The sequence below is a fragment of the Hibiscus syriacus genome, unplaced genomic scaffold (assembly GCF_006381635.1).
Source record: "Hibiscus syriacus cultivar Baekdansim isolate YM2019G1 unplaced genomic scaffold, ASM638163v2 tig00110198_pilon, whole genome shotgun sequence".
Taxonomy (NCBI): domain Eukaryota; kingdom Viridiplantae; phylum Streptophyta; class Magnoliopsida; order Malvales; family Malvaceae; genus Hibiscus; species Hibiscus syriacus.
This window is the reverse complement of record NW_024062623.1, coordinates 266,802-292,044: the sequence shown is the minus strand read 5'-3', so window position 1 is coordinate 292,044 and position 25,243 is coordinate 266,802. Positions and strand designations below refer to the sequence as shown.

Genomic DNA, 25,243 nt, shown 5'->3' with positions numbered 1-25,243 from the left:
GGAATCAAACGATACCTTGGGGGCAGTCGACGTGAGCCTTTGTGGCTCTCGGTCGAGCCAGAAGTGAAGAGGAAGATGAGAACGGCGCATGGGTGGAGAGTAGAGAAGAGGTATGCGGCTGAGAGTTTAGTTTACACATTAGGTTAAATTTAGTTTTAGTTTAGGTTTTATATTAAAGCTTTAGGGCTTATTAGGGTTAATGTTTTTAAGATCACTATAATTTCACCATGTTTACTTTAGTCACTAATAAGATTTATTTTAGAAATAAGGTTTTTTATTGTCCTGATTTGTCATTTTTAATATTTGGGTATCAATTATAGTGTTTGGGCTATTTAGTCTTCGAGTTTTTCATGATTTGTTTATAAGTTGTTTTAGTCCTAAATTCTAGTTTTATGTTTTAATTTGAGAGTCATATTTTATGCGCATTTTAACTTGGTTCATGAATAAATGTTTGTATGGTTCCAATTTTGTCTCCACCCGAATTTAATTTCAATCCTAATTAGTAGTGTAATTAGTTTCTGTTTGTTTATACATTTGATTTTTAACTTTCTGCATGTTTCTTTTTAGTCCTAATTTATTTATTTTATAATTTTTATTAATATTCGAATTTAGATACTATATTAGTAAATAATTCATTTTAGTCAATATCTAGCATTAGGTTTAATTATTATTTAATCCTTGTAATTTTCTGTTTATTTTATTTTAAGGTTTTTATTTTTGGATTATTTTCACTTTTAGTATAGGTATTATATAATATTTTGATCTAAGAAATTTGCAATAGATTGATTGATTTCAATAGTTTATGCGGTCCTTAAGCTTCAATAATTTTTTATTATTAGTTTATAATATTAGAATATTATAAAAATAGAGAAAAAAATATGAATAAATAATGTTAGATTTGATGATATTTGAGAATTGAAAATTATGCTTGCTGACAGTTCACATGCCATTATCTTCCAATTTTGACATTAATGTCATAATATAATTAATTAATTAATTAAACATTATTAAATAATATCATATAGACCCCATAAATTAATGTTGAAGACACAAAGTTCTACGTTCATATTAGGCTAACTTTTCCTTATAAAATAGAATAGAATGTAATTATTAAGAATTAGTGGGGTTTTGATTTGATAGGTTAGTTAGTACTTTGATTCTTAATATTAGTTTAGCTAAAAAGAAAACATTTAATTTATATCATAATTTATATCTTGGGTTAGATTACACTGTAGAAACTCTTTTATTTATTTGTGATTATGTTCTACGAATTTCTATTTTTTTCTATTTGGTCATTTAAATGTATATTTTTTCTATTTAATCCCTTAAATTTTGTTTGTTTTTTTTAATCATTTGAGCTCATATTTTTTAGATATCTTATCGAGAAGGATTTTTTAAAAAAAAAATTATTTTGAAGAAATTAATTAACTTTAATAAATTGATCATAATTAATTTTATATTTGATTCAAGATTTCCATCATTACGACAACGTGTAAGCGACACAGTACCAATTTTGGGCGCTATGGGGGTGCTAATCCTTCCCCACGCGTAATCGACTCCCGAACTCGTTTTAATCGAATCTTTGGTAAACGCAGATCAGCTTTTGTCTTAAAAAATGATTTTCTTAAAATTGTTTTTAAAAGACGCTTTTAGGTATTCGACCTACCTAACCCAAAGGTTGATGGCGACTCTTTTCAGTTTTACCCAAATTAATTCCAAATCACCGGATTTTCCAAAAATTAAAGTTGTTACTGTTTTAAACAATTAAACGATTGTTCCACCCGGAAAACGGTTACGACAGCTTGGCGACTCCGCTGGGGACAGAATTATTTAGAGAGTCAGTCTGTAAGTCGCTTACACATTGTCGTTTGGTAGAAATTATGAGTTCGAGTCTTTAGTTAACTTATGATCCTTTTATTAAGTTTTTAATTGCTTCATTTTATTATTGTCTTACTAACATTTTTATCTTTGTTTTCAGATTTGTCCGAAGTTTTGTCGAATGGTGTCATTTTCCTTTTGAGTCAAAGGGTGAATGTTCCTCCTCACACACGTCCCGAGCATTTGCATAACATAAGCTCTATACCCGAGCTCCGAACCTTTCTAAGTGGAGGCGAAAGCGACGCCTTCGTGAGAATTTATTCTCCGTGCAGGCCTAGCAAGTAACCTTCGGGATTCATATACCTTATGTTTCGTGAGAATTTATTCTCCGCATAGACATAAGGGAATGTATCCTCTCGAATTGAACTCGATCCGTTTAAGCCTATAATGGGTGAGGATTGAGGGTTTGGCAGCCCAAGGGGGCACTAACATCAAGGACAATTCGAGTACCTTTTCTGTTAGAAACGCAACCACGCATATAGTGAACCGTAGAACGATCACCTGAGGTATAGATATATCGAACCTATGTCTGTCAGTAGGTACCCAAAATAGGTGTACACAAGGAGGAGCGTTTCTGAACTTTTTCTTTTTTTGCTTTAAATATTGTTTAATAACAGCATGCGAACTAGATACCATGTGGTTAGGATTAATTTCTTGAAAAATCATTGTGGGTATATAACATGTTTGGGTAGATATCATGACGGGGTAGGTGTTATATTCATCTTTAAATGACATTTTTATTGTATTCAATTTTCTTACTTGTACTAATTCATTTTCATTTTTGTGTTTTTTGTTATCTGCATGCATCATTCAAGATTAAGGGTGTTGATCTTTAGTTAATCGTCAAATTGGAAAGCTTTCAATAATGGACGAAAAGTATTTAAATCAAGTAGTTCAAAACTCTGAGGTACGACAGTGGGCTGAAGCATTGCAAAGATTGGAAGGGGACAGTTTGCTAGCTGATCACATGTCAGATTTAGCGGGTTATGCTTCCGTTTCTCTTAAAAGAAATGACATCCAGGACTTACGAGACATTTGGGAAAAATGGGAGTCGAGTAAGAAGCGGCAGTTTACCAGTGTTATGGGGATATTTCCTATCTGTTATATATTGATATAGATGATGAGTTGATCCGAGCCTTGATTCAATTTGGAATCCAGGGTACAACTGTTTCACTTTCAATAAAGAAGACATGGTTCCTACCATCGAAGAATATATTGCCTTGTTGCGCATAGAGGATGCTCAAGAGAATCGGATTTATTCCAAGTCCATCAAAACTCAACCCTTCAGAATCAAATTAGCCAAAATCGCAGGAGTGCGTGAGGAATGGGTGGTTGCTCGTACCAAACAAAAAGGTGAAAGTGAAGGCATTTCTTGGATTGCTATTAAAGGAATCATTCAAAGTCATCCTGACGAGAAGGTGCGATTTGACCTCTTTGCACTGGGTATTTATGGCTTAGTCATTTTCCCGAAGGCTTTGGGATTATTGAGGCTGCAGTTGTGGATTTATTCGAGCAATTACAAAAAAGGGTCAACCCTGCTCCTGTAGTTTTAGCAGAGACTTTTCGATCCTTGAATGCTTGTCGAAGGCTTGGAGGTGGTCGATTTCAGGATGCGCACAATTACTATATGTCTGGATCCGTAGCCACTTCTGGAAAATTGAAAAAATTTCATATCATCGGTTTAGTACAAGTTACTCGCCTTTGAGAGAATTTCTAGAGAAAGATTGGCCAAAAGGAGTCACTAAAGACATGTGGATAGATGCCCTTAAGAATATGCAAGACAAGGATATCGTTTGGCGTGCCCCTTGGCAAATACAAAGTGAGTTCCTCTATAAGTGCGGTGACTATAATTGGGTGATGTGCTCGGTTTATGGGGAGCAATTGGGTACGCACCACTTTTGGTTATGAGGCAATATGGTGGCCATCAATTTATCCCAGTCACTGCTGGATTGCACTCATCTGAGTTTGTATGCTACGGGAACAATTACAAGAAAAACATCTCGAATGCAGTTAGAGGATGGAAGAAGACTTTCTGTACTAGAGCCGATGCAGCCAAGGTAATGTTGACGCCAAATTATGAAGAATGGAGGTCTATAAGAAAGAATGAAAATATTCCTCTACCTGACCAAAGTAAGGATATAACTATGGAGGAACGAATTCAGATAGTCCCATCGGAGATAGAGATCTTAAGAGCAGAATTCGAAGCTGAGAAAGAAGGTTGGTCGAAAGAACTAGAAGAGATTCGACAAGACAAATTCATGTTGAGTATTGATGTTGACTTTCAGCCGCACAATTTGCAATGCTAAGAAAGAGAAAGAAAAAGTAGATTCGGAGTTGAAAAATCTGAAGAAGGGTTACTACAAGCTGCAAAAATCTAGGATAACAATTGGGTCAAGTAGAGCATCAGCCCAGTTAACCAAAAAGTTAAACGCAGAGAAACATCGAAATAGAGATTTGAAGGAAAAAAACGATCGTCTACTCAAGAGATTGGAGAAAGGGAAGAAAAAATAGAAGAGCTTGAGCTTGATAAGAGGGAGCAGATCATAAGATACAAGGCCGAGAGTCGCAAAGCTATGGAAGAACTAAAAAGGGAGAAAGATCGAGTCAAAGAGCTAGAAGCTGAGAAGACCATCACGATCAGGGGATTTGAAACTGAAATAAATATATGCTTGTCGAACTTGATATTAGAGGACAAAAAATCGAAGAATTTGATATTAAAAGAAATAGGTGGGAATTAGAAAAGAAACACTTCAATACTAGGCTCGAAGCAAGACAAGAGACAATCAACAGCTGGATGAAAGGTGTGGAGATAAAAATGTACAAATACAGAATCTTAATCGAAGGATGCAGGAAACAAAAACGAGACTTGAAGAGGATCTGGCTCAATGTCGGACTAAAATCACAGAATTCAGTGATTATATCCTGCAACTCGAAGAATCCTTGTTCCGAGGAAGGATTATCATAGGACCAAGTAACATTCAGGAAAGTTATGAAGAGAATGCCTTACTGCGAAATCAAATTCGAAGCCTGGAAAGCACACTGCAGAGTTGCCAAGTACGAATCACTGAGCTAGAAGGAAATCTCCAAGGAACTATTGAACAGTGGCAAACATCGAATGATTTCTATGAAGAACAGAGTGCAGATAGAAGCAACATGGTAGTAGAGGCTATAATACAGATGAGTGAAGTTGCCAGATACATTGGGGAATTAGCTGTCGAAGCAAAGGTCATCGAGCATCACATCAATCCGGTTTCTGAGTTTGGGAAGAAGATGTCTTGGTTGATTAAAGAAGTTGTCGAACTTAATCGGATGGCTAGGCCGTATCTGTAGAAGTGAACTATTGTGTAATAAAAACTTTGTGTTCCAATGGAAGTTGTTCTATGATAATTAACTTTTTGAGATCAATACCTTTTACATACATTCATTCTGCATTGCATTTATTTTAAATATTTTGCATTAATACATGCATTCATTCATTAAAACACCCAAAATAATGTAAATATAATTTTCAATCATTGTAGTTATTCTGGCACTCAACTCACACCGTACGGTACTCGGAATACAACTAAGAAAATGGAAGCTAGAATGATTCAACTTGAGCAAGAACAAAAACAAGCTCAAGAAGAAATGAGAGAGAGATTAAATAAGATGGAAGCAGAGATAACAAATTCGCAAACTGGTCTACTACAAGGATGGAAGAAATGTTTAAGAAACATGCTATAGGTAGAAGGATCACGGGTGGCCAAATAACGTCATCCGAGCAAGATTTATCATATCCTCCAGGGTTTGAACCAGGGGCATCACATCCTGCGGGGTTTACTTCTGATCCCCAGCACCTACCAAGGTTTACACCAGAATCTGGTCCTCCTCCTGGTTTCACACCTGTACATATCTCTGCTCACCCTTCGGTACCTCAAGAAGCACGACCTCATGTATATGTCAGCAATGAGAATCAGCAACACCACATGGGATCTGCATTCCCAAACAATTATCAGCCTGTTACTGAACACTTAACTCCAGATCTAAATGAGTTAGTTGAAAAGGAAAAAGCCAATGAACAAATAACTCAACAGTTGAAGAAATTGGAAGAAATGGTAAAATCAGTAGAAATGATTGAACCGTTCTATGGGTCTGACGCCAGAGAGCTGAGTTTGGTCCCAGATCTGATTATCCCTATAAAGTTCAAGGTTCCCGAGTTTGAAAAATACAATGGAACCACTTGTCCTTCATCTCATATAACCATGTTTTGCCGGAGGATGGCTGGCCATGTGAATGATGAAAAACTGTTGATTCACTGTTTTCAAGACAGTTTGACAGGTTCTGCCGCTAAGTGGTATAACCAATTAACTAGGGCTCATATCAAATCATGGAAGGACTTGGCAAAAGCATTCCTAGAACAGTATCACCATGTTACAGATATAATTCCTGATCGGTGGACTCTTCAAATATGGAAAAAAGAAGCAATGAAACTTTCCGACAATATGCCCAAAGGTGGCGTGATATTGCTGCCCAGGTCCAACCCCCTTTACTCGAAAAGGAAGCTACTGTAATTTTTGTCAACACTTTGAAAGCTCCATACTTGGGGCACTTGCTTGGAAATGCCACCAAAAATTTTGCTGATTTGATCATCTCTGGTGAGCTCATCGAAAATGCTATAAAAAGTGGCAAGATTGAAGTAGCTGAAGGTCTAGCTCCAAAAAACCCATATACCGGAAAAAGAGAATGAAGTGCAAGTGTATACCACAAGAATACTGCAAATAGTGTCACAATAACACAATCAAAGGCGGAGAAGAATGACATGAACACCGTCAGAAATGATTTCAAGGGACCTCGCAAGGAGAGAAAAAGTATCATTCACACCACTACCCGTACCCTATTCAGAGATATACGCTTCGTTATTAAAGCAGATGTGGTACGCCCCTACCGTTTGACTCCTCTTCAACCACCGTACCCTCATTGGTATGACGCAAATGCACATTGTGATTTCCACGATGGAATTACTGGCCATTCTATTGAGAATTGTTTTGCCTTCAAAAAGATAGTGCAAAATCTGATTAACACAGGAGGATTACAGTTTGACTCAACAGATGTAAAAAACACCCACTACCGAATCATGGAGGCAAAGGGATAAATGCAATCCAGAAGGAGAATAGGAGGAAGGCAAAGAAAGACGTTCATGAAATTAAATCTCCCTTCAGTTGGGTATTCCAACAACTCTGTCAGGCTGGCATAATTCGACAAGATCCTAAGCCGAAGACCAATGAGTGTGGACACTATTGCAAATATCACCAAGAAGAAGGACATGAAATTCAGCTTTGCCCTGAATTCAGGGGGTTATTACAAAGATTGATGGATCATAAGGAGGTAGAGTTCTTTGAGGAAGATAAGGAAAAAAGAGAAGAAGATGTCTTCATGACAGAAAATTCTGAGCCCGTTCACAGAACAAGTAAGCCAGTGGTCATTACTGTGAAACCATCAGCAATGAATTCTGGGTCGTCAACACCAAAGTATAATCACAGCTCCTTCACCATTCCCATTTAAAGACACCCGCAAGGTGCCTTGGAACTACACTGCCAATGTTTCATTAATAAGGGAATCTGGTTCGCTAGAGAAAATAAAGGTAGTTGAATGTGAAGCACCAGGAGGCAACTTGATAACTGAAATAGTGAATGAAGTTGGTCACTTCACAAGAAGTGGGAGGTGCTATTCTCCCGAGGTATCGAAAGAAGTAGACAAAGTGAAAGCAAAAGGAAAAGTTGTAGTGGTACCGCAGAAGATATTCAACGATGAACTCCCACCAATGATCAATAGCCGGTAACAGAAACACAAGCTCAAGAATTCTTGAAGTTTCTAAAACATAGTGAGTATAGTGTAGTTGAGCAGCTACACAAGCAACAAGCACGGATTTCGATTCTGGATTTGTTAATAAATTCAGAGGTACATCGGAATGCTTTACTGAGAGTGCTAAATCAAACGTTTGTGCCTGAGGATATACCAGTGAACAAGTTGGATCGAATTGTAGGGCACATAGCTGCTGACAACTACATAACTTTCACTGATGATGAATTCCTGATGGAGGAATGGGATCGGTAAAAGCCCTCAATATCACAACTCACTGTCATGGTCATGTCTTACCAGGTGTTTTGATTGACAATGGGTCTGCACTTAATGTTATGCCTATGGCCACATTACGAAGGTTACCGGTGGACAACTCACATATGAGGGCCTATCAAAACATTGTCAGAGCCTTTGATGGAACTCAGCGGATGTGCTTGGAAAGATAGAGGTACCACTGTTGATTGGACCACTATCTACAATATTGATTTTGTGGTGATGGACATCAACCCTTCATATAATTGCTTGCTTGGGAGGCCATGGATTCATTCTGCAGGGGCAGTCCCTTCATCCTTACACCAAAATTGAAATTAGTGTCAGATGGTCAGTTGATTAGTATTGGGGCAGAGGAAGAAATTATTGCTTCTGTGACGACTGACGCCCCATATATTGAGACAGATGAGAATGCTCTAGAGTGTTCCTTCAGAGCCTTAGAATTTATCAATGCTACTTTGTTGCTGAAGGAAACAAGATTCCTCGCCCACGTTTATCTGATTGTACTAAGATGATTGTGCGAGAGACTCTAGGAAAAGGAGCCAAGATAGGAAGGGTCTTGGTAGATGCCTGCAAGGGACTTTATATCCCAAATTTGTCATGATGAAGAGCGATCGCTTTGGGCTGGGATTTAAGCCTGATTTTCAGCAAAGAAAGAAAGAAATGAAAAGAGATGTGAAATAAGAAGAGCTAGACTAAAAGGAGAGGACATTCCATGGGAGCATATGTCTTTTCCTCCTCTAATGAGCTCTTTCAAGTTTGGAGGAGTGTTTGATATGGAGCAACAGTTAGCCAGATCAATTGATGAAGAAGAGCAGATGAAAGACAGAGGCTTGTTCAATGAAGCTATGGAGGGTTTGGTCATTAACATGATAACTGGGGATGATAAAGCGGGAAGATATTTGGCTGGAATCCGTCCTTGCTTCCCAGGGGAAACACTGAAAAATTGGACTGCAGAGGATCTCCCTGTAGTTTTTAAGATTAATTCAGAGTAATACCCAATACTAATCCTTATACTTGTGCCCGCAAGTATTAAGGAATTTTCATAAGGGCAGCTATGTTAACTCTACTTGCTTTCAATAAAAGACAGTCTTTTGTTTCTTAAATGGCTATCATTATTTACATTTTCATTTCATTCTTTATATTCATTTCATAAATTTTGGTCTCCTTTCAATATATATTCGATTCAATTTTCCATTTGCAGGTGTCACAATATCAATAGCATGAATGTTTCTGAATTTAATACTGAGATAAACTTTGAGCAGCCCATATGTTTGGAAGAAATCAATGAATGTCAGGATGAGGTAGAATGTGATGTTCCTAACGAACTATTAAGACTGGTAGAAAAAGAGGACAAACAGATCTTACCTCACCAGGAAGAAACTGAGGTTATAAACTTGGGAACTGATGATGACAAGAGAGAGGTTAAAATCGGCAGCACACTTTCTGTCGAGATAGGCAAGAATTGATAGATCTGCTCCGAGAATTCAAGGATATCTTTGCATGGTCTTATCAAGATATGCCAGGACTGAGTACAGACATAGTGGTGCACAAGCTTCCGATAAAGCCTGAGTGTAAGCCAGTTCAGCAAAAGCTCAGAAGAATGAAGCCAGAAATGTTATTGAAAATTAAAGAGGAAGTGATGAAACAGATTGATGCAGGGTTTCTTCAAGCGGCAAAGTATCCAGAATGGGTTGCCAACATAGTCCCTGTGCCAAAGAAAAATGGTAAAGTTCGCATGTGTGTGGATTACAGAGATCTTAATAAAGCAAGCCCGAAGGACAATTTTCCATTGCCTCATATAGATACTTTAGTGGATAACACTGCTGGTCATTCGTGGTTTTCTTTTATGGATGGCTTCTCGGGGTATAACCAAATAAAAATGAACATTGAAGACATGGAAAAAACCACATTTGTGACTATGTGGGGAATATTTTGTTATAAAGTGATGCCATTTGGTTTGAAAAATGCTGGGCAACTTACCAAAGAGCTATGGTGACTCTTTCCATGACATGATGCACAAAGAAATTGAAGTGTATGTGGATGACATGATTGCCAAGTCCAAGACTGAAGGTGAACACATTCAAAACTTGAGGAAGCTTTTCCAAAGGTTGAGGAAATATCAATTGAAACTCAATCCAACTAAATGCACATTCGGGGTAACGTCAGGGAAACTCTTGGGTTTCGTGGTTAGTAAAAAAGGAATTGAGATTGATCCAGATAAAGTAAAGGCCATTCAAGATCTTCCGCCGCCTCGTACACAGAAAGAAGTTCGAGGATTCTTAGGAAGGTTAAATTATATATCTCGATTCATTTCACAATTAACTGAAAAATGTGACCCAGTTTTCAAATTGCTTCGAAAGAACAACCCCGAAGTTTGGAACAACGAGTGCCAAAAGGCTTTGGAGATAATCAAGGGATATTTGTCTAAAACTCCAATTCTGGTATCACCAGTCCCTGGTAAACCATTGATCCTTTATCTAACGGTCTTTGAAAATTCAATGGGATGTGTATTGGGGCAACATGACGAATCTGGAAAGAAAGAGAGAGCTATCTATTATCTAAGCAAAAAGTTTACTGATTGTGAGAGTCGATACCCCCAATTCAAAAGCTATGTTGTGCTTTGGTATGGACTACTCGAAGGCTCAGACAATACATGTTATACCATACTACTTGGTTGATATCTAAGCTTGACCCTTTGAAATTTTTAATGGAATCACCAGCTTTAGCTGGTAGATTGGCTAGATGGCAGATGTTGTTATCAGAATTTGACATTGTATATGTGAACCAAAAAGCATCAAAGGGAGTGCCATAGCAGATTTCCTTGCAAGTCGTGCCTCAAATGATTATGAGTCCTTAAATTTTAATTTTCCAGACGAGGATCTGATGTGCATCACAACCAAGGAGGAAACAAATTCAGATGATAAATCTTGGAGGTTGTATTTTGATGGAGCATCTAATGCTTAGGACAAGGAATTGGAGCAGTACTGATTTCCCCAGAAAATGTCTATTATCCTTTACAAGCAGATGGAGTTCTTTTGCACCAATAATATGGCAGAGTATGAGGCTTGTGTCATGGGGTTAAGAGCAGCTATAGAAAGAAAAATCAAAGTGCTCCAAGTATATGGAGACTCCTCACTAGTGGTGTATCAATTGCGAGGAGAATGGGAGACGAAGGATCTAAAGTTAGTGGAATACCGAAGATTGATCCTTGAATTGGTAAAAGAATTTGAAGATGTCACTTTCAATTATCTCCCTCGAGAAGATAATCAAATGGCTGATGCTTTGGCCACACTTGCTGCAATGTTCCAAGCAAATAGAAGAGTTGACATGATGCCAATTATATGCAAATGTATAATACCCCGGCACACTGTTATGATATCGAAGAAGAGGTAGATGGTCGTCCATGGTATTATGATATTTTGCAATACATCAAGCATCAAACTTACCCACAATGTGCGACTGAGATAGATAAAAAGACAATAAGGAGAATGGCTGCCGGATATGTATTAGATGGGGAAGTTCTGTACAAAAAAGGTAGTGATCAAGTTTTGATGAGATGTGTGGATGCCCGAGAAGCAAAAGGTATACTTGAAGAAGTGCATGAAGGGATATGTGGAACACATGCAAATGGGCTTTCTATGGCCAGGAAGATCATGAGATATGGTACTATTGGGCCACTATGCATTCAGACTGTGTTGATTATGCAAGAAAATGTCACAAATGTCAAATCTATGGGGATAAGATCCATACATCTCCGTCACCTTTGCAAGTGATGACCACACCATGGCCGTTTTCTATGTGGGGCATGGATGTCATTGGGACAATTACACCAAAGGCTTCGAATGGACATCGTTTCATATTTGTGGCAATTGATTACTTTACTAAGTGGGTTGAGGCTGCCTCGTATGCAAATATCACGAGATCTACAGTTTGCAAATTCATAAAGAAAGAGATAATTTGTCGGTATGGATTGCCAGAAAGAATTGTCACAGATAATGCCACTAATTTGAATAACAAGATGATGGTAGAACTTTGTACTCAGTTCAAGATAAAACATTCTAATTCAGTGACCTACCGTCCAATGATGAATGGAGCAGTGGAAGCAGCAATAAAATATTAAAAGGATCATCACAAAGACCACTGATACTTACAGAGATTGGCATGATAAATTACCTTTTGCCTTGTATGCATATCGAACTACAGTGCGAACTTCGACAGGGGCAACACCTTTCTCTTTAGTATATGGGATGGAAGCAGTCTTGCCAGTGGAAGTAGAAATCCCATCACTTCGAATTTTGAAAGAGGTGAAATTGGATGAAGCTGAATGGGTTCAGGCTCGGTTTGACCAATTGAATCTCATTGAAGAAAAGAGATTAAAAGCTATTTACCATGGTCAGATGTATCAGAAACGGATGATGAGAGCTCATGATAAGAAGTTCATCCAAGAGAATTTCGAAAGGGTGATCTAGTGCTAAAAAGATCCTGCCAATTCATAAGATTTCCGAGGGAAATGGATGCCTAATTGGGAAGGTCCATATGTTGTCAATAAGGCCTTCTCTGGGGAGCGTTGATCTTGGCAGAGATGGATGGAGAAAAATTGAGAAATCCAGTAAACTCAGACTCTGTCAAGAAGTACTATGCTTGAAGAAAAAAAAAGGAACAAATAAAAAGATGAAAAATAAAAAAAAATGAAAAAGAAAAAATGAAAAATGAAAAAAGAAATGAAAAATAAAAAGAGAAAAAGGAGGGTTTGAGATGAAATCCGCAAAGGACATTTTGAAACCAAAGGAAGACTTTGAGTTGAAAACCTGAAAAGGCGGCTCAAAAGCATTTTGAGATTAGGCATCAGACAACTAAATCTTCTTGAGGGTCTGATATTTGAGAGAAGCTTCACATCTATAGACATTTTGGCAATTCTCGAAGTCCTCCAGACAGAAGCTCAACTCAATAGTTATATCAAGTGGATTGATTCAGGAACATTCGTGCTAATGATCCATAAGGACATTTGACTTATGGTTTTAAATTTCCATTATTCATGTGATTGCCATAACTTTGTAAATTCAATTTCTTGTCAGTAAATTCGAAGTTTGTTATTTCAAGTTCCAATTTTATTCATTCTTCTTATAAGTAGATTGACATGGCATTAAAAAATAAAAGATTTTTGGTATTACTCTGAATTAATACTTCCATATTAGAGATTCTAGCCCTAATGATTGAAAAGATTAGGGTATGATATGGCCAAAGAAAATGCATTGAGTTGAGAAAAGAAAGCACATTGAAAACACTGATATTTTGATACGCTGACAAAGATGAGCAGTTCAAAAGGAAACATAAAAGGATTTGCATGGGAACAAGAGAAATGAGAATTTGCGTAAATAACCCAAGCAAAATGTGGAGTGCAAACGAAAGGACGAATGATGCATTTAAAATGAAAATTTGCAGGACCACAAAGTTCATAATAATAAAATGCCATCATGCATACATCAGTAAGCATCTATAAATAGGAACATGCTCATTCATTCATATTCATTGAAATGCTTTGAATGTTTTGACAGAAATTCAGAGAGAGTCAATAACAATTAAGATTCACCGCAGAAGGAGGTGAACCAACATTTCCAATGGAGAGTTCATAATGAGAAGAACTCATCCGACAGAGGGAGAAGAAGTTCATAATGAGAAGAGCTTGTTCGACCTATCACTAGATTCACGACATTTTGAATCAGTGACACCTTGCTTGAAGGATCAGTATTTCCAATGGATAGTTCATAATGAGAGAACTCATCCGACAGAGGGAGAAGAAGTTCATAATGAGAAGAGCTTGTTCGACCTATCACTCGATTCATAACATTTCGAATCAGTGACACCTCGCTTGAGGGATCAACATTTCCAGTGAAGAGTTCATAATGAGAAGAACTCATCCGAAGAAGAAGAAGTTCATAATGAGAAGAACTTGTTCAACTTCGCATCACATTTTCAATGGAGAGCTCATAATGAGAAGAACTCATCTAAAGGATAAAGTTCATAATGAGAAGAACTTGTTCCTTTCAAATCCATCACAGAAAGAGATGGGTCAACATTTTCAGTGAAGAGTTCATAATGAGAAGAACTCATCCAAGAGGAAAGAAGTTCATAATGAGAAGAACTTGTTCAACCTTGGTTCGATCATCACAGAAGGAGTGGATCAACATTTTCAGTGAAGAGTTCATAATGAGAAGAACTCATCCAACAAGAGAGAAGAAGTTCATAATGAGAAGAACTTGTTCAATCCAACGCTTTACAACGAAGGATATCAAATCAAACGCTGAAAAAAAAAGGAAGATCGGAAAAAACTGTTGTCCTTTTTCATCTTTGCCCTATTCTTGTTAACACAAGAATGTGCAAAGAGGGGCAGCTGTAGACACCCATTTTTTACTGGCTTAAAAATTTATTATTTAATTAATATTTTGATGCATGCCACATACAGACCCGAGACATCTCCCCCAGCAGTTTCACGACATGTTCACCACAAGCCGTATCACGTGCACCATACTAGTCCAACAAATCTCACCTAACCATCAACATCTTACCAAAACGTAAGAAAAAAAAGGAAAGGAACAAGGGGATTCGGTGAGGATGGAAACCATAAAGGAGAACCATATGAACATCAAGGGGGCAAAAAAAAAAAAAAAAAATCAGTGTACACAGAGGGGGCTCAGTGATGAAAAAACAAGTGCAAAGAAATTTAGAGAGATCGCTTGTAACAGTTTTACTCGGCATCCATTGAAGAAAAGCATAATCGTTGTAATAGATAAATCTCATGCAAAAATAGAATATGAACAAAGTTTTCCTTTAAAGGATATATCATTTCTTTATTTATTGTTTTCTTTTTTAAACCGAAATCAGCAGTAGAACCAGATGTTAATTAAGTGTCTTAACATTTTCTTTAAAGCAAGCAACCATATACGAAAATCATAAGCAAATCCATAGATTTCAATATAAAAAATATTAAGTAAAGAAAAGAGGTAGGGAGATTTAAAGAGGAATCAAACGATACCTTGGGGCAGTCGACGTGAGCCTTTGTGGCTCTCGGTCGAGCCAGAAGTGAAGAGGAAGATGAGAACGGCGCATGGGGTGGAGAGTAGAGAAGAGGTATGCGGCTGAGAGTTTAGTTTACACATTAGGTTAAATTTAGTTTTAGTTAGGTTTTATATTAAAGCTTTAGGGCTATTAGGTTAATGTTTTTAAGATCACTATAATTTCACCATGTGTTTACTTTAGTCACTAATAAGATTTATTTTAGAATAAGGTTTTTTTATTGTCCTGATTTTGTCATTTTTAATATTTGGGTATCAATTATAGTGTTTGGGCTATTTAGTCTTCGAGTTTTTCATGATTTGTTTATAAGTTTTAGTCCTAAATCTAGTTTTATTTAATTTGAGAGTCATATTTATGCGCATTTTAACTTGGTTCATGAATAAATGTTTGTATGGTTCCAATTTTGTCTCCACCCGAATTTAATTTCAATCCTAATTAGTAGTGTAATTAGTTTCTGTTTGTTTATACATTTGATTTTTAACTTTCTGCATGTTTCTTTTTAGTCCTAATTTATTTTTATAATTTTTATTAATATTCGAATTTAGATACTATTAGTAAATAATTCATTTTAGTCAATATCTAGCATTAGGTTTAATTATTATTAATCCTTGTAATTTTCTGTTTATTTTATTTTAAGGTTTTTATTTTTGGATATTTTCACTTTTAGTATAGGTATTATATAATATTTTGATCTAAGAAATTTGCAATAGATTGATTGATTTCAATAGTTTATGCGGTCCTTAAGCTTCAATAATTTTTTTATTATTAGTTTATAATATTAGAATATTATAAAAATAAGAGAAAAAAAATATGAATAAAATAATGTTAGATTTGATGATATTTGAGAATTGAAAATTATGCTTGCTGACAGTTCACATGCCATTATCTTCCAATTTTGACATTAATGTCATAATATAATTAATTAATTAATTAAACATTATTAAATAATATCATATAGACCCCATAAATTAATGTTGAAGACACAAAGTTCTACGTTCATATTAGGCTAACTTTTCCTTATAAATAGAATAGAATGTAATTATTAAGAATTAGTGGGGTTTTGATTTGATAGGTTAGTTAGTACTTTGATTCTTAATATAGTTTAGCTAAAAAGAAAACATTTAATTTAATATCATAATTTTATATCTTGGGTTAGATTACACTGTAGAAACTCTTTTATTATATTTGTGATTATGTCTACGAATTTCTATTTTTTTCTATTTTGGTCATTTAAATGTATTTTTTCTATTTAATCCCTTAAATTTTTGTTTGTTTTATTTTAATCATTTGAGCTCATATTTTTTAGATATCTTATCGAGAAGGATTTTTTTAAAAAAAAAAATTATTTTGAAGAAATTAATTAACTTTAATAAATTGATCATAATTTAATTTTATATTGATTCAGATTTCCATCATTACGACAACGTGTAAGCGACACAGTACCAATTTTGGGCGCTATGGGGGTGCTAATCCTTCCCCACGCGTAATCGACTCCCGAACTCGTTTTAATCGAATCTTTGGTAAACGCAGATCAGCTTTTGTCTTAAAAAATGATTTTTCTTAAAATTGTTTTTAAAAGACGCTTTTAGGTATTCGACCTACCTAACCCAAAGGTTGATGGCGACTCTTTTCAGTTTTACCCAAATTAATTCCAAATCACCGGATTTTCCAAAAATTAAAGTTGTTACTGTTTTAAACAATTAAACGATTGTTCCACCCGGAAAACGGTTACGACAAATATGTTTTTCTAACTAAGTAGATATACGTGGATTGAAATGTAAACGTGATATACTCATGTATGAACAAATGATGATGTGATAAAATACCACGATGTTAGATACAAGGGAACAAGAAACAGAGAGTTATTAAGTTTTATCGACACTTCACATTTGACATAAGAACACCAAAGATTTTCTAACGTATTACCGTATGCTTACCTAAGATATGATCGTGGGTTTATTAAAAACTCAACCCCTTGACCAGTCAATACAGTCAGTTTATATATTTGATGACACATACAATCGATTCTCAAATTATCATTGAATCTCTAAGGTTTGGCATTAGAGTAAAATGCATGACCGAGGAGGATGATACGTGGTGTGTATCATAATTTTTATTTCTATGTATTTAAACTAATACTAGATTTTATTTATCCAATGTTTATGTCCTTTAGTATTTTGCATTCTTACAGTATCTCAACTGCTATTGGTAGATAAAAATTAAGATATTACGAATTCATTAATCATAGGAGGATGATACGTGGTGTGTATCATAATTTTTATTTCTATGTATTTAAACTAATACTAGATTTTATTTATCCAATGTTTATGTCCTTTAGTATTTTGCATTCTTACAGTATCTCAACTGCTATTGGTAGATAAAAATTAAGATATTACGAATTCATTAATCATAAATAATATAATTTTTTTGGATTATTAATTCTAAACTCTAATTCATTAATCATAATCACACGTTGTGTCTGCCTTAAACCACCAAACGTAAAACATTAATCCTAAACCACTAATCAAAATACAAAATCAAATATTATAAAGTCGTTTTCAGTTAGATGCGTCTTTTACATCTTCTAACCCATTTGTGTCATGTAAGATAAAAGAACATTTTGTTTCTCTTTTTATGATAGAATATTACGTTTTTAGAAGAAGTTTAGGAGATGTAGGTTAATTTAAGGTTAAAAGCGATGATTTTGTCACGTAATACATATTATGATAAAAATCATAATATTTTAAGTTGAATGTAACTTAAAATATTTAATTTTTCTAGCATTTTCGATCTACATTCTTCACAATATTTTTATGTTAATATACCTTTGTCGTAACATTTTTATTTTAACTGAAAATATTAATAAAAATAACATTTTAGGTTAGAATCAATTTAAAATATTATAATTTTTATCACATGCACCTCAAAATTATTGTTTTAAGCTTTAAATAGATTACCTAGGGTTGGATATGGGTCGAATCGGATATTTTTCATCATAAAACCCAATTCGACACGACTCGACTCGAACATCATCTTTAAAAAATTCAACCAACCCAAACTTAAATTTGAAAAAAAACTCGAATCGATCGAGTCGGAATCCGTCGTATTCGAGTCCCATGCCCATCCCTAAGACTACCTCATAACAAAACTCTTATATTTTTACTCTTTGTGATAAATAAAAATTATTTTGAGAATTAATCAGAAATAATATATTTTTTTAATATTTTTATATTCAGATAAAAACTCTTAAAAGAAATGTATTTAAGGGAAGAGGTTACTCGGGGGGGGGGGAGAGGATGGTAATAATGATAATATGAAGAAGAAGAATTAATAAAAGAAGGGGGGATGATCACACATGGCATTTGTCAATTAAGTGAATAAAAAAGCATCAGTGTCCAGTCGGCGGCATGCTCCCTGAGGCGGAGGAGCCGACATAGAGCTAGCGGGACCGGAGCCAGATAACAGATCGGCGAGAGCGCTCATGGCTCGAACCTGCATCTCAAGCGCCGCTATGTAGTCAGTCGCTTCTTCAAGAATTACCGGTAACGGTTCCTTCCGGCAACCGGGAACCAATCTGCCAAGAACCTTTACTTTCCTTTGAACCGTCGGCACACTCTTCGCTTTCAATTTCAAAACACTAACTCTCGGTTTCTTCCAACGGCTAGTCCTGGTTACAGCAGCCACGGCAGCGGCGGTGGATCCTATCTGCGACGATCTCTTATGCTTCCGAAATTTCAGCTTAAGCCGGCTCGTCAAAATGGCACGGCTCCACCTCGTTCTCCCTTTAGAAGCGACGGCCAAGGCTCTATCGGCGCTTCACGGACGGCTCGACCACCGCGCGGAGCCGAAGCGGAATAAGGAGTAGGACTGTTGAGATTGATTTGGCTCAAAGCTTGGAGAAGCTTCGAGGAATAGATTTGCTGCTGTGCCTCTGATTTCCAGGCGGCATGGCTCGGCTTTTGCTGTTGATTCGCTTTCATCATCAAGTTCTTCTTCTTTTTCCTTCTGATACGATCAGAATTTGTTGTGTTCGTCACTGGATTCGTCATCAACGATGCCATGTCTAACCGGACCAAACGCCCTTATTCACCGTATGATAAGGTGAATTGTAATCGAAACTGTATAAAAAATGAATTTTTAATTTTAGATAAAAAGAAGAAAATATTCAAATCAAAATTCTGCAAAGAAGAGAGAAAAGAATTTATTACCGATGTGATGAACACAAGTGGAATTGAGAGAAAAGCAGAACGGGGAGAGGGACTGACCGGAACGGAACGGAACGGGAACGGTGTTCGATTATTTTTGTTGTTTTATAGATGGAGAGAATGGGGGGTTATAAGGCAAAAAACAGGAATGGGAAGAGAGCACGCGTCGAATTTACTTGGGAGGCTTTGCCTTATTATTTATTGCTTTTGGGGTTTTGGTTTCTGTGGGTGCGACCTTTGGTAACATGTGAGGGTCGGTCCGGTTGAGCCGATAGGGGCTCACCTTGACTTGCAAGGATGAAATTAGAATATTGAGATAAAGTATAATTATCAAAAAAATTAAGAGAATTATTATGTATAATATAAGAGATTATAATTAAAGGTGATTAAATAAATTAAAATTGACGATATATTAATCGGTTAATAATGATTCATTTTTCCAATGAGTAAAGAATTATAATTACAATGCCTTAAAATATGCATGATTGACATATGGAGGGAAGAGAGTTCAGGGTTGAAACTCATTTTTATGAGAAAAATATATCTTTTAATAGCTTCTTAAAATTACTAATATAAATTAATTAAAATTAAACTATTTTTAATATGTTTAGTAATTTTGAGTTACATTATTTCTTTCAACAAAGAACTAAAAGCAATGGCAGTTCCCTGAACATGGTAGTTAGTTGAGATTCGAGTACTTAATTTCTTGTGAATCTTTATCACAAGTGACGGTAGATATTATAGGGATGATTGTCTAGTATATTGATATCAAGAGTTTGTGTTTTATATAATTATATGTTTTTAATTAAATATTATTTATTATTTTAAAATATCTCCTTTACCCCAAAAAATAGAATTTAGAAAGCCGACTTTCCATCAAAATTTACCTAAAAAGGAAGCAATTGGCACAATTCAGTGTCCATGATACCAAAATATCAAAATTAGCAAGGAAAAAGACAGAAGAAAAGCATACTGACGTGTCCATATGCAACTGGACATAAATGTTGTGTTGGCTTCCACTAACTGACTGGAGACCAGGTCCCATTTAAAAAATTTGTATTCATTCCGTGCAATGATCATTGGAGTGGATCCATAAGAAAAGGTAAATTATATCGAAGTTATAAGATTGTATTTCTTTTATAATCATATTATCCGATCAATTAATTGAATAAGTTAAATAAAATAATACAAAAATGACGACGATTCTCCTAGTGTAATTATTTTTAATTTTGTTTAAAAATTAGTATCTCATATTATTAAACCAACTGGTTATTGGTATAAATTTACAAGATTATCATTTAACATTATAATAAATATTAAAATTTAATGATTATTTTATAATTTTAAAAGAAATAATAACTAAAATGATCATTTAAATATAGTTTAGTGCCCTATCATGTAGTTTACCCAAACTGAAAAGAAAAGAGTAAAAGGAGAGAAAAAGAATGCATGTGCAACGTGGGTTGTTTGTTTCTCGGGCACTTTACTATCTTGGGCATTGTTTTGTAATTTGTTGGGAAAAGTGAAGTGGTTTTGGAATTTTCCCCACTTTCTGAGGTGTGGGCAGTTGTGCTCCACATTTCCTGCCATTACAGCCCCCCTCCATTTCCTTCTCTAATCACTAATACTAAAATAATTTATTCGGATTAAAAGGAAAGGACTCATTAATCCCAACATTTCTTAAAAACAAGGTATCCACTAATTAACCCAAAAGGAATTTTTTGTGCTTTTTATCACTCTTTTAATCATTTTTACCTGTTCAAATAGCACTCTCATACACCATATATTACATACATTTCCAGCTCAATATATATACTTTTTTATAAATTTAAATCAAATTATTTTCTCAATCAATTTATAATTTATGCGTAGCTGACCTTAGATTACGAAAAGAAATTGTCTAGGACCTTGGCCACAAAGCTCCAGTCCCCCACCTATAAAAGCTCAATAAGATTTATATTTTAATGGAAAAGACAGCAACTAGTGTTTGTCGAATCTTTTGCTTTTTTCTATTAATATTTATATTTAATATTTATATTTCAAACACATTTAAATATAAATATAATTTTCATGTTGAGACGGCAATCTTTAATTATATTTGTTTAAATTTTAAATTTTACAATTTAAAATCTTAAACCGATATCTTAAATATGAAACTCTAAATATTAAATTCTAAACATAAATCATAAATTATAAATGTTAAAAATAATGATATTATTACAAAAAATATCGTTAGTAATGACTGAAAATAATCAAATTGAAAAAATAAATGAAACTTTTGATTATGTACCAGATAAACTACTACCTTAGAAAATTCATAGATTTTTAATTTAGCAATGTACATGGGACAAGACTTCCCTTAACAAAAAAGAAAGAAAAAGTCGGTACATAAATATCTCACCTAGTCTTTTTTCTCTCCTCATTATGAGATTTCTATCTTTGCATTACTAACAATAAAACCTAAAATATTAAACGCTAAATTCTAGATATAAATTCTAAATCTTGAATTACAAACCATAAATAATAGATATACTATTAAAATATACATACTTTAATTAAAGTTGATACGATCTATTCATCAGATACTTTTTATTATATACACTCTTTAAATATTTTTCTTAATATTATCGGATGATTACAAGGTAACATTTGTTTATGATCTCAGCTGTTTAAACTAAAATTTCAAGGGAGAACAACACTCCCTTAATCAATGAAGCTATTCAATGGATTCTTAAATATACTATTTAGGAAATAAAAAATAACAAAACCAAAACCTTATAATGAATACGGGTGATAGTTTCAAGAAAATAATAATCCACGGTTTATCCTATGTTTTAGTAAATAAAACAATATAATTTCTAGATGCTCCAAATTCTCTAATATAATCAAGAGCCAAAATCATTTTCCCATGTGCATGCCAATGAATTCCAAAAGAGAATTAGATGGATGAAATCTTAAAAGTAAATATAATAATCTAATGAAAACTAGTATGACATTATGAGGTGCCAGAGAGACTGCCTCCCCTGTGTGCGACGTAATAAACCATGGTGAAGATTTATTTAATCTATATTTGGAATCAAACAATGAAATCGAGAGTGAACCCTAATTATGCCTCGAGATTATTTCTGATGGAACGTTTTCAAAAGCTATCCTACTTTTAACACAATGTCTAAAGAGTAAAAGTTCAGTCCTAGAATATGTAATGAGGCAAGCAAGAAGAACAGTTCAGATCAAACCTGAAGGAATAAGCGATCTACTGAAAATCTGATAAATTTGCAACTCGATCTGAATCTGAATTCGACACCAATCACGGCTATAACTAGAATCAGCTCATCCTAAGGCAAAACAATAAACAAGACGGGGAAAAGAATGTCAATCAAGTGAAGTTAATCAGCCTAATCATCTATCATTCCAGAACATGAACAAATATTTATCTTATACAAATGTACTCAATTACTTTTTAAAAATTCTAAACAGATCTTTTAGGTAACATGACGTGTAGCAAACTTCGAGTTTCGAGTTTAAATTTCGAATTTTGTGTTGAGCTCAAGCTCAAAATTTTTACAGCTAAAGCTTGATTCCCCTTGATTACGTACTAGTTCAACTCTTAGGGATCAATTTGAGATTAATTAAACGCTGAAAAGCTCTAGCTTGATGATTAATCCAAATTTTAGCACAAAGACACTTGTTGATGAAAAGCAGGCATTCAATGATTATGTCACAATCCCTCATTGACGACTCAAAATAACTTTTATTATTCTAAACATTGCTTTAAAGTACAGCTAGATCTTTCATTAAGAAAAAAAGGGCTTTAACTATTTAACAAGTTATGTGGATTACATCGAATCTTAGCTCTTTATGTACAGCCAGGCCTAAAAATTAAGTGCAATAAGTATTATTCAGTTTTAGGTGGGCATTAGTCATTAACTCCATAAACAAACAAAAGTTTTGTGGATTACACCAAATCCCTCATGCAACCACTTCCATATAAAGAGTCTATAAGAATGCATTTGGTGTCACCAGCTATGTTACAATATTTTATCCAAACTTTAAACTATCTCTAAAGGAATTTACGTCAACTAATTTTATTTGAGACATATTTAAAAATAAGTATATCGTATTAAATAAATATTTATATCCAATATTACCTAAATTCATATGAAATACTTCTCAAAAATATTCATATACCTTACCACAATTCCTAACTACCTCCTCTAAGAGAACCTATCGTTCCATATTCGCTGTCCTAGCATGTAACGGAACTATTTTATTCTAATAATATAGTGAATGCTAATTTGACTTGTTTTACCGAAGTCCGACAAACAAATATACGAAACAGTAATAACTTTGAACATTGAACCCATTACTGAATACTGAATAGTGAATTCTACAAAATACAGCATGGAAATAAATCTGGCTCTGCGGAATATTTAAATAGAATGGGATCTTTTGAAGGTCCTACACCACTTCACAAGCCGACTCTGGGTTTAAATGAATCAATATTCTATGTGCAAATATAATGTTTCCAAATCTATGTTACTCTAACCTTAAGTATTTTTATTTTTCCAAAGTTTTTTTTATGTTTTTGAAGGGTTTTTAGAGGATTATTAGGCACACATGTCAGAATATAATACAAGTTAAAAAAAAAAACAAGAGTGCAAGAAACATGGTTTCAAAATTCTTTATAATAGAGCTTTCATCCAGAAGAATATACTTCAGTTGTTTAGAGCAAAGTGACATAAAGTTGTTACCATACAATAAACAAATTCAATTATCGACCAGTTCATCAAAACAAAGTTTCAAAATTCTTTATAAGAGAGATTTCATCCATAAGAATATTCTTTAGGTGTTTAGCATGAAGAGTACATGAAGTTCAATTATTGACCAATTCATCAAATTATTGACAAATAAAGGTGGGTAGACATGCATATCTTTGCAACAAGACTCTACCCTTGTTGCTAATGGAAGTCTTTAGTTACCATCACTTTAAGCTTTAGCTTGTTACCAACAAAGCTATAGTTAAAATCAAGCATCTGGATAAAAAAACATTCAAGTAACTAACACAGATTACTTAATATGTGCAATATCAGTCATATCAATTTGAAATAATGAAATGATCTGAACAAGACCCTACACATTGAAAGTGCAACGTATTATAAAAAAATTGAAACTCAAATCCAATTAATAAAAAAAACCTTCATGCTGGCGGCAGTCCCGTGAAAGAGGGAACCAATCTTGAATAGCAGAACAGATAGAGGGAGAATAACGTCACCGCTACAACCATAAGCAAGAAGCAGAGAGATCGGGCATAAACATTTGTACAGACAAGTTCAGGTAACTTATCTATCTCTTGGCATCTAGAACCTTCTTGGATTTGTTCTCCATATCAACAGAATCCAATGCTTGGAATCGAGCTTGTTTTAGAAGGCTCACTAGAATCTCTGCTTCTGCTGAACCAGTCTTTGAGAAGTCTATTTGTCCATCTCTGCTTGCGGTGCTTATCTTTGATCAAGGAGCAATTTCAGGTAACGTGAACGTTTCTGATGAAGTTGAAAGCAATGGATTCGATAAGATAACAAGGTTCTGAAGCCAAAGAATTTAACAACCGAAGCCACGTATTATGTATTTATCATTCATCTAATCACATTTGTCAAAATATAATCATAAATTTTTACAACAAACATGAAATATATAAATAATTTAATGATTTTGAAATTAAATAAAAACTACGATTCAACCTTGAGAACTGTTTTTCACAGAAAATCAAGATATATTATTTTGCCATGATTTGAAAGCAATAATAGAGATTAAGCTTATTCGCGCATTCAGATTACTAATTAATTGAAACGTTCGCAGTTAATTTGCCTCCAGTAATTCTTACTCAACCACACACATAGAAAGCAACGTAATAACTCGTACCTCAGCGGTCTCAATGTTGAAATTTGCATCTGAAAAATCAGAGATCGAAGAGAAAT

General features: G+C 34.6%; 1 pseudogene; it reads right to left on the bottom strand.

Annotated features, from left to right (window-relative positions):
• Window positions 1–18,377: 18,377 nt before the first annotated feature.
• LOC120218478 lies at window positions 18,378–19,423 on the bottom strand (annotated as a pseudogene).
• Window positions 19,424–25,243: the final 5,820 nt, after the last annotated feature.